We start from the raw sequence: 10,044 nt of genomic DNA, 5'->3' as shown, positions 1-10,044 counted from the left end.
GAGTCCATTATCTGTTGTCTATGTTGTCCCGGTATGGATGTCTAAGTTGAAGAATAATCAATAGCGAGAAATCCAATGCGAGCTTTCTCCTTAGACCTTTGTACAGGCGGCATAGAGGTACCCCTTTGTGACACTTGGTAAAAACATGTGCATTGTGATGATCCGGTAGTCCAAGCTAATTAGGACAAGGTGCGGGCACTATTAGTACACTATGCATGAGGCTTGCAACTTGTAAGATATAATTTACATGATACATATGCTTTATTACTATCGTTGACAAAATTGTTTCATGTTTTCAAAATCAAAGCTCTAGCACAAATATAGCAATCGATGCTTTTCCTCTATGGAGGACCATTCTTTTATTTTCAATGTTGAGTCAGTTCACCTATTTCTCTCCACCTCAAGAAGCAAACACTTGTGTGAACTGTGCATTGATTCCTACATATTTGCTTATTGCACTTATTATATTACTCTATGTTGACAATATCCATGAGATATACATGTTACAAGTTGAAAGCAACCGCTGAAACTTAATCTTCTTTTGTGTTGCTTCAATGCCTTTACTTTGAATTATTGCTTTATGAGTTAACTCTTATGCAAGACTTAATTGATGCTTGTCTTGAAGTGCTATTCATGAAAAGTCTTTGCTATATGATTCACTTGTTTACTCATGTCATATACATTGTTTTGATCGCTGCATTCACTACATATGCTTTACAAATAGTATGATCAAGATTATGATGGCATGTCACTCCAGAAATTATCTGTGTTATCGTTTTACCTGCTCGGGACGAGCAGAACTAAGCTTGGGGATGCTGATACGTCTCCAACGTATCGATAATTTCTTATGTTCCATGCCACATTATTGATGTTATCTACATGTTTTATGCACACTTTATGTCATATTCGTGCATTTTCTGGAACTAACCTATTAACAAGATGCCGAAGTGCCGATTCTTTGTCATTGTTTTTGGATTCAGAAATCCTAGTAAGGAAATATTCTCGGAATTGGACGAAATCAACGCCCAGGGTCCTATTTTGCCACGAAGCTTCCAGAAGTCCGAAGACGAAACGAAGTGGGGCCACGAGGCGGCCAAACCCTAGGGCGGCGCGGCCTGGCCCCTGGCCGCGCCGGCCTGTGGTGTGGGGCCCCCGTGCCCCCTCCTGACTTGCCCTTCCGCCTACTTAAAGCCTCCGTGACGAAACCCCCAGTACCGAGAGCCACGATACGGAAAACCTTCCAGAGACGCCGCCAACGCCGATCCCATCTCGGGGGATCCAGGAGATCGCCTCCGGCACCCTGCCGGAGAGGGGATTCATCTCCCGGAGGACTCTACGCCGCCATGGTCGCCTCCGGTGTGATGTGTGAGTAGTCTACCCCTGGACTATGGGTCCATAGCAGTAGCTAGATGGTTGTCTTCTCCTCATTGTGCTATCATTGTCGGATCTTGTGAGCTGCCTAACATGATCAAGATCATCTATCTGTAATTCTATATGTTGCGTTTGTTGGGATCCGATGAATAGAGAATACTTGTTATGTTGATTATCAAAGTTATATCTATGTGTTGTTTATGATCTTGCATGCTCTCCGTTACTAGTAGATGCTCTGGCCAAGTAGATTCTTGTAACTCCAAGAGGGAGTATTTATGCTCGATAGTGGGTTCATGCCTGCATTGACACCTGGGACAGTGACAGAAAGTTCTAAGGTTGTGTTGTGCTGTTGCCACTAGGGATAAAACATTGATGCTATGTCTAAGGATGTAGTTGTTGATTACATTACGCACCATACTTAATGCAATTGTCTGTTGTTTGCAACTTAATACTGGAGGGGGTTCGGATGATAACCTGAAGGTGGACTTTTTAGGCATAGATGCAGATGGATGGCGGTCTATGTACTTTGTCGTAATGCCCAATTAAATCTCACTATACTCATCATGATATGTATGTGCATGGTCATGCCCTCTTTATTTGTCAATTGCCCAACTGTAATTTGTTCACCCAACATGATGTTTGTCTTATGGGAGAGACACCTCTAGTGAACTGTGGACCCCGGTCCAATTCTCTTTACTGAAATACAATCTACTGCAATACTTGTTCTACTGTTTTCTGCAAACAATCATCTTCCACACAATACGGTTAATCCTTTGTTACAGCAAGCCGGTGAGATTGACAACCTCACTGTTTCGTTGGGGCAAAGTACTTTGGTTGTGTTGTGCAGGTTCCATGTTGGCGCCGGAATCCCTGGTGTTGCGCCGCACTACATCCCGCCGCCATCAACCTTCAACGTGCTTCTTGGCTCCTCCTGGTTCGATAAACCTTGGTTTCTTTCTGAGGGAAAACTTGCTGTTGTGCGCATCATACCTTCCTCTTGGGGTTCCCAACGAACGTGTGAGTTACACGCCATCACTGCTTGTTTACTGTTTTACTGCGTTACTACTGCTGCAATACTACCACCATCAACTACACGCCAGCAAGCTATTTTCTGGCACCGTTGCTACTGCTCATATATATTCATACCACCCGTATTTCACTATCTCTTCGCCGAACTAGTGCACCTATTAGGTGTGTTGGGGACACAAGAGACTTCTTGCTTTGTGGTTGCAGGGTTGCATGAGAGGGATATCTTTGACCTCTTCCTCCCTGAGTTCGATAAACCTTGGGTGATCCACTTAAGGGAAAACTTGCTGCTGTTCTACAAACCTCTGCTCTTGGAGGCCCAACACTGTCTACATGAAAAGGAGGGGGCGTAGACATCAAGCTATTTTCTGGCGCCGTTGCCGGGGAGGAAAGGTAAAAGGTACTCACACTCCGGATCTCGGCTACTAAGCTATTTTCGCCGTTGTAAGTACTCGAAGCTATTTCCTTTAGATCCTGCAATTGCAACTTTTTGTTTCTTGTTTACACTAGTTTGGCATAATGGACAAGAATGAGCTTCTTATGCTATTTCCTGATTTAAAACATGGATTGTTTGATGCGAAAATTAAAAAACCTATGGAATCTTATTTGCATGCTGGTAGTAATATTAGTATGAACGCTTTGAACACCATTGTTGATAATGATATAGAAAGTTCTAAGCTTGGGGAAGCTGGTTTTCATGATCTTTTTAGTCCCCCAAGCATTGAGGAGAAAATTTTCTTTGATGATACTTTGCCTCCCATATATGATGATTATAATGATAGTGGTCTTTTGGTGCCACCTACTATGGAGAGTAAATTTTGTTGTGATTATACTATGCCTCCAACACTTGATGAGAATAATAATGATAGCTACTTTGTTGAATTTGCTCCTACTACAATTAATAAGAATAACTATGCTTATGTGGATGAGACTCATGATAAGAATGCTTTATGTGATAGTTATATTGTTGAGTTTGCTCATGATGCTACTGAAAGTTATTATGAGAGAGGAAAATATGGTTGTAGAAATTTTCATGTTACTAAAACACCTCTCTATGTGCTGAAATTTTTGAAGCTATACTTGTTTTATCTTCCTATGCTTGTTACTTTGCTCTTCATGAACTTGTTTATTTACAAGATTCCTATGCATAGGAAGCATGTTTGACTTAAATGTGTTTTGAATTTGCCTCTTGATGCTCTCTTTTGCTTCAACTACTATTTCTTGCGAGTGCATCATTAAAACTGCTGAGCCCATCTTAATGGCTATAAAGAAAAGAACTTCTTGGGAGATAACCCATGTGTTATTTTGATACAGTACTTTGTTTTATATTTGTGTCTTGGAAGTTGTTTACTACTGTAGCAACCTCTCCTTATCTTAGTTTTGTGTTTTATTGTGCCAAGTGAAGCCTCTAATCGAAGGTTGATACTAGATTTGGATTTCTGCGCAGAAACAGATTTCTATCTGTCACGAATCTGGGCTGTTTTCTCTGTAGAAAAATCAGAAAAATATGCCAATTTACGTGCGTGTTCCCCAGATATGTACGCAACTTTCATTAGTTTTGAGTTTTCTGATCTGAGCAACGGAAGTATTTATTAAAAATTCGTCTTTACGGACTGTTCTGTTTTGACAGATTCTGCCTTTTATTTCGCATTGCTTCTTTCGCTGTGTTGGGTGGATTTCTTTGTTCCATTACCTTCCAGTAGCTTTGAGCAATGTCCAGAAGTGTTAAGAATGATTTTGTCACCTCTGAACATGTGAGTTTTTGATTATGTACTAACCCCTCTAATGAAGTTTATGAGAAGTTTGGTGTGAAGGAAGTTTTCAAGGGTCAAGAGAGGAGGATGATATACTATGATCAAGAAGAGTGAAAAGTCTAAGCTTGGGGATGCCCCGGTGGTTCACCCCTGCATATTTCAAGAAGACTCAAGCGTCTAAGCTTGGGGATGCCCAAGGCATCCCCTTCTTCATCGACAACATTATCAGGTTCCTCCCCTGAAACTATATTTTTATTCCATCACATCTTATGTGCTTTGCTTGGAGCGTCGGTTTGTTTTTGTTTTTTATTTTTGTTTGAATAAATGCTTGTGTGGGAGAGAGACACGCTCCGCTGGTTCATATGAACACATGTGTTCTTAGCTTTTAGTATTCATGGCGAAGTTTCTTCTTCGTTAAATTGTTATATGGTTGGAATTGGAAAATGATACATGTAGTAATTTGCTATAATGTCTTGGGTAATGTGATACTTGGCAATTGTTGTGCTCATGTTTAAGCTCTTGCATCATATGCTTTGCACCCATTAATGAAGAAATACATAGAGCATGCTAAAATTTGGTTTGCATATTTGGTTTCTCTAAGGTCTAGATAATTTCTAGTATTGAGTTTGAACAACAAGGAAGACGGTGTAGAGCCTTATAATGTTTACAATATGTCTTTTATGTGAGTTTTGCTGCACCGGTTCATCCTTGTGTTTGTTTCAAATAAGCCTTGCTAGCCTAAACCTTGTATCGAGAGGGAATACCTCTCATGCATCCAAAATACTTGAGCCAACCACTATGCCATTTGTGTCCACCATACCTACCTACTACATGGTATTTCTCCGCCATTCCAAAGTAAATTGCTTGAGTGCTACCTTTAAATTTCCACTCTTCACCTTTACAATATATAGCTCATGGGACAAATAGCTTAAAAACTATTGTGGTATTGAATATGTACTTATGCACTTTATCTCTTATTAAGTTGCTCGTTGTGCGATAACCATGTTCCTGGGGACGCCATCAACTACTCTTTGTTGAATATCATGTGAGTTGCTATGCATGTTCGTCTTGTCTGAAGTAAGAGCGATCTACCACCTTATGGTTAGAGCATGCATATTGTTAGAGAATAACATTGGGCCGCTAACTAAAGCCATGATCCATGGTGGAAGTTTCAGTTTTGGACAATATCCTCAATCTCAAATGAGAAAATTAATTGTTGCTACATGCTTATGCATAAAAGAGGAGTCCATTATCTGTTGTCTATGTTGTCCCGGTATGGATGTCTAAGTTGAGAATAATCAATAGCGAGAAATCCAATGCGAGCTTTCTCCTTAGACCTTTGTACAGGCGGCATAGAGGTACCCCTTTGTGACACTTGGTTAAAACATGTGCATTGTGATAATCCGGTAGTCCAAGCTAATTAGGACAAGGTGCGGACACTATTAGTATACTATGCATGAGGCTTGCAACTTGTAAGATATAATTTACATGATACATATGCTTTATTACTACCGTTGACAAAATTGTTTCATGTTTTCAAAACCAAAGCTCTAGCACAAATATAGCAATCGATGCTTTTCCTCTATGGAGGACCATTATTTTACTTTTATTGTTGAGTCAGTTCACCTATTTCTCTCCACCTCAAGAAGCAAACACTTGTGTGAACTGTGCATTGATTCCTACATACTTGCATATTGCACTTATTATATTACTCTATGTTGACAATATCCATGAGATATACATGTTACAAGTTGAAAGCAACCGCTGAAACTTAATCTTCCTTTGTGTTGCTTCAATGCTTCTACTATGAATTATTGCTTTATGAGTTAACTCTTATGCAAGACTTATTGATGCCTGTCTTGAAGTACTATTCATGAAAAGTCTTTGCTATATGATTCAGTTGTTTACTCATGTCAATACCATTATTTTGATCGCTGCATTCACTACATATGCTTTACAAATAGTATGATCAAGGTTATGATGGCATGTCACTCCAGAAATTATCTTTGTTATCGTTTTACCTGCTCGGGACGAGCAGAACTAAGCTTGGGGATGCTGATACGTCTCCGACGTATCGATAATTTCTTATGTTCCATGCCACATTATTGATGATATCTACATGTTTTATGCACACTTTATGTCACATTCGTGCATTTTCTGGAACTAACCTATTAACAAGATGCCGAAGTGCCAGTTCCTGTTTTCTGCTATTTTTGGTTTCAGAAATCCTAGTAACGAAATATTCTCGGAATCGGACGAAATCAACGCCCAGGTTCCTATTTTGCCCGGAAGCATCCAGAACACCCGAGAGCCGCCAGAGGGAAGCCCTGGGGGCCCCACACTACACCCTGGCGTGGCCAGAGGGGGGGCCGCGCCGCCCTATGGTGTGGTGGCCCCAGGCCCCCTCCAAGGCTGCCCTTCCGCCTATTTAAAGCCTCCGTCGCTAAAACCCTATCACGTTCGACGAAACCAGAGAAAACCTTCCAGAGCCGCCGCCACCGCGAAGCCAAGATCTGGGGGACAGGAGTCTCTGTTCCGGCACGCCGCCGGAACGGGGAAGTGCCCCCGGAAGGCTTCTCCATCAACACCACCGCCATCTTCATCACCGCTGCTGTCTCCCATGAGGAGGGAGTAGTTCTCCATCGAGGCTCGGGGCTGTACCGGTAGCTATGTGGTTAATCTCTCTCCTATGTACTTCAATACAATGATCTCATGAGCTGCTTTACATGATTGAGATCCATATGATGAGCTTTGTATCGCTACTAGTTGTGTGCTACTCATGTGATGTTATTTAAGTAGTCTATTCCTCCTGCATGGTGTAAAGGTGACTAGTGTGTGCACCATGTGGTTCTTGTCGTAGGCTATGATCATGATCTCTTGTAGATTGAGGAGTTAATTATCATTATGATAGTATTGATGTGATCTATTCCTCCTTCATAGTTTAATGTGGACAGTGCGTGCACTATGTTAGTTCTTGGTTTATTTTGCAATGATCTATTATGCTCTAAGGTTATTTAAATATGAACATTATTGTGGAGCTTGTTAACTCCGGCATTGAGGGTTCGTGTAATCCTACACAATGTGTTCATCATCCAACAAAAGAGTGTATGTAGCACATATGAGAAAGAGTTATTTATTATGCGATCAATGTTGAGAGTGTCCACTAGTGAAAGTATGATCCCTAGGCCTTGTTCCTAAATACTGCTATCGCTGCTTGTTTACTGTTTTACCGCGTTACTACTGCTGCAATACTACCACCATCAACTACACGCCAGCAAGCTATTTTCTGGCACCGTTGCTACTGCTCATATATATTCATACCACCTGTATTTCACTATCTCTTCGCCGAACTAGTGCACCTATTAGGTGTGTTGGGGACACAAGAGACTTCTTGCTTTGTGGTTGCAGGGTTGCATGAGAGGGATATCTTTGACCTCTTCCTCCCTGAGTTCGATAAACCTTGGGTGATCCACTTAAGGGAAAACTTGCTGCTGTTCTACAAACCTCTGCTCTTGGAGGCCCAACACTGTCTACAGGAAAAGGAGGGGGCGTAGACATCAAGATGCAGAGCCTGGACGCGTCTGGCTCGTCGTCACCACTATCCTCTCCGCCTGCGTCCTCCCCAAATCCGTGGCAGGTACTTTGGGATCTATGGCAGGTTGATTTCTTTGAAGTGGTGCTGCCATGCCTCTACTCTTCTAGTCCATATGTTGTCTCTGTTTTTCTTCAATTTCTTGGGCGCCATGGTGGTGATTCAGATTGAAGTGGACAAAGCAGCTGCTGTGGCTAGATGGGTTCGGAGTATTGAAGCCAGATTATCATGGAGCTTTTCCTCAGCGACCAAGTTCTGGGAGCTGAAATCTTTGGCTATGGAGAGCCATTTCAGGCCGGGCATGATCTCCGGCAAAAATTCAACCTCCACTGGGAGGCCCTTTTGGAGTTCAGGCGTTGAGGGCTTAGTCAGACTGGAGGCAAGTGGTTCTGTCCCCGTCTCCAGCCATGGCTGCAGCGAGCTGATCTCCGATCTCCACAGAGGGGAAGAGAAAGGACTTGATTGCTTTCTTAGATTTTTCAGTAGGGTTTTTTCTACAAATGCCAGGGATCCATATGTAATTTCTGAATTTTATGGGATCCTTTGTAATAGTTCTGTACTCCCTCTGTTACGGGGGTGCTCCGATGTTCAAAAAAAAACAGCTTAATAAAATGCATGCTTGTCAACTTTGAGCAGTATTGAAAATCATGGCTTTGGAGATAGATGCAGACACACAGTCTATCGTCCAAACTCCATAAGAGGACAAATGACGTGAACTTCCAACACATGTAATTTTTGGTCTCATGTGCTCGAAAGAAACTAACAACGAAAGAATAAATAACAAAATCCTGCATGTACAGACATGGACGAGAATCTGCAACATAATTCTCTCTTTGGTCTAGTTCCTAAATCTATGGCTAGTGTAGGTGAATGGCAACAGAAGTGCGCCAACTTTTAGTCATATTGACCTACCATAATCAAATAAGCAAAACTAAATAGTAAAGAACAAATATAACTAGCTGCATGTACCTCTTTTCATGCATGAAACAGTTCTCATATTTCACGAACCAAGCTGCATGGCGTGCAACTTCCTTTCTAAGAAGAGTATGATTCAGTTTGTATTTTACATTTGTACTTAGAAAATTCATGCACAAGATGTAAACTGTTTTTCTTGCATCATTAGCTAGTCTTGAGGATCTAACACAATCTGAAAATTTTAATAGCCATATGTGTTGATCATTGCTGATACTATTGTATAGCATCTCTGTACCAATCAGTCATTGGAGCGCAGGATTCATTCATTCCGTAGATAAGAAGGGGGGAAATCAATGTGTACCTGGCTCAGAAGTCGCTGAACACCACAATAGGACATAGTCAGCTGATGATTATCCTGCTTCTTGCATTGTATTTGCACGCAACTGTTATATACATTGAAAATCACGACTCTAATTTTGTATCAGCTACCAAATTAGTTCCAAATTGCAAGCACATAACAATCTAAGAAATAATACTGAAACACTTCAACAACAAATGCTCTAAAATAGCCAGCTTAATAAAAGAGGATGACACTTTCATGAAGAAGAGGACGACACTAGGAGAGTTGGGGCAATTTTCTTTGGTTTATTTCTCACACATCTCACACAATGCCATGCCAAACTGAGGACACGGAGCTACAGATTTATAGCTGCTAGCCAGCCAGAATATGCTAGTCTAAGATGCTAGTCTAAAGTTGCTAATAACCAGTCCTTGATGCCTCTAAAAGGCAGTCAAAGGTAAGGGATGCTATCCTATCCTAACCACCTGTCCTTCACAAAGGATCATGTGTGTGCTGCAGTCCTTCACAAGAACCTTGTGCAGTAGCAGCTCCACAAATACCAGAATACAATAACTTATTCATCACATATGTAGCACAATCCCTTAAGAACCATGTATTGGACAATTATATTGGGACACACAAATAGGTCGGTCATGTTTTCAGAACTATAATTGGCATTCACACAAATGCAACACATCTGCATTACCTGAGCTGTTCTTAGATGGACTTAAATTCTTAAACTATGCTACACAAGGGGATACGTGGAGGCTTAAGAAGCATCAGCAAAATCACAAGCGGCAACCTTAGCAGTAGGAAATATGGACATGGGCATGCAGGCTCACTGACATTCCATTCATTTGCACCGCATCGCCTCCGTGCAACTGTGCAAGCAGCTTCTCACGACATGCATCATTCATCACTTCATCAGGTATCTGCCCTCCACCACGGTCCTGGTTATCGCAGGCCACCGACGGACACTCGACGAGCCGCTCATGCTGGATCCAGGGGCCATGGCGCTCGGGGTGCAGCAGCTTTTTTCGTGTTGG

This window comes from Lolium perenne, chromosome 1, assembly GCF_019359855.2.
Source record: "Lolium perenne isolate Kyuss_39 chromosome 1, Kyuss_2.0, whole genome shotgun sequence".
NCBI lineage: Eukaryota > Viridiplantae > Streptophyta > Magnoliopsida > Poales > Poaceae > Lolium > Lolium perenne.
This window is presented reverse-complemented; position numbering follows the sequence as displayed.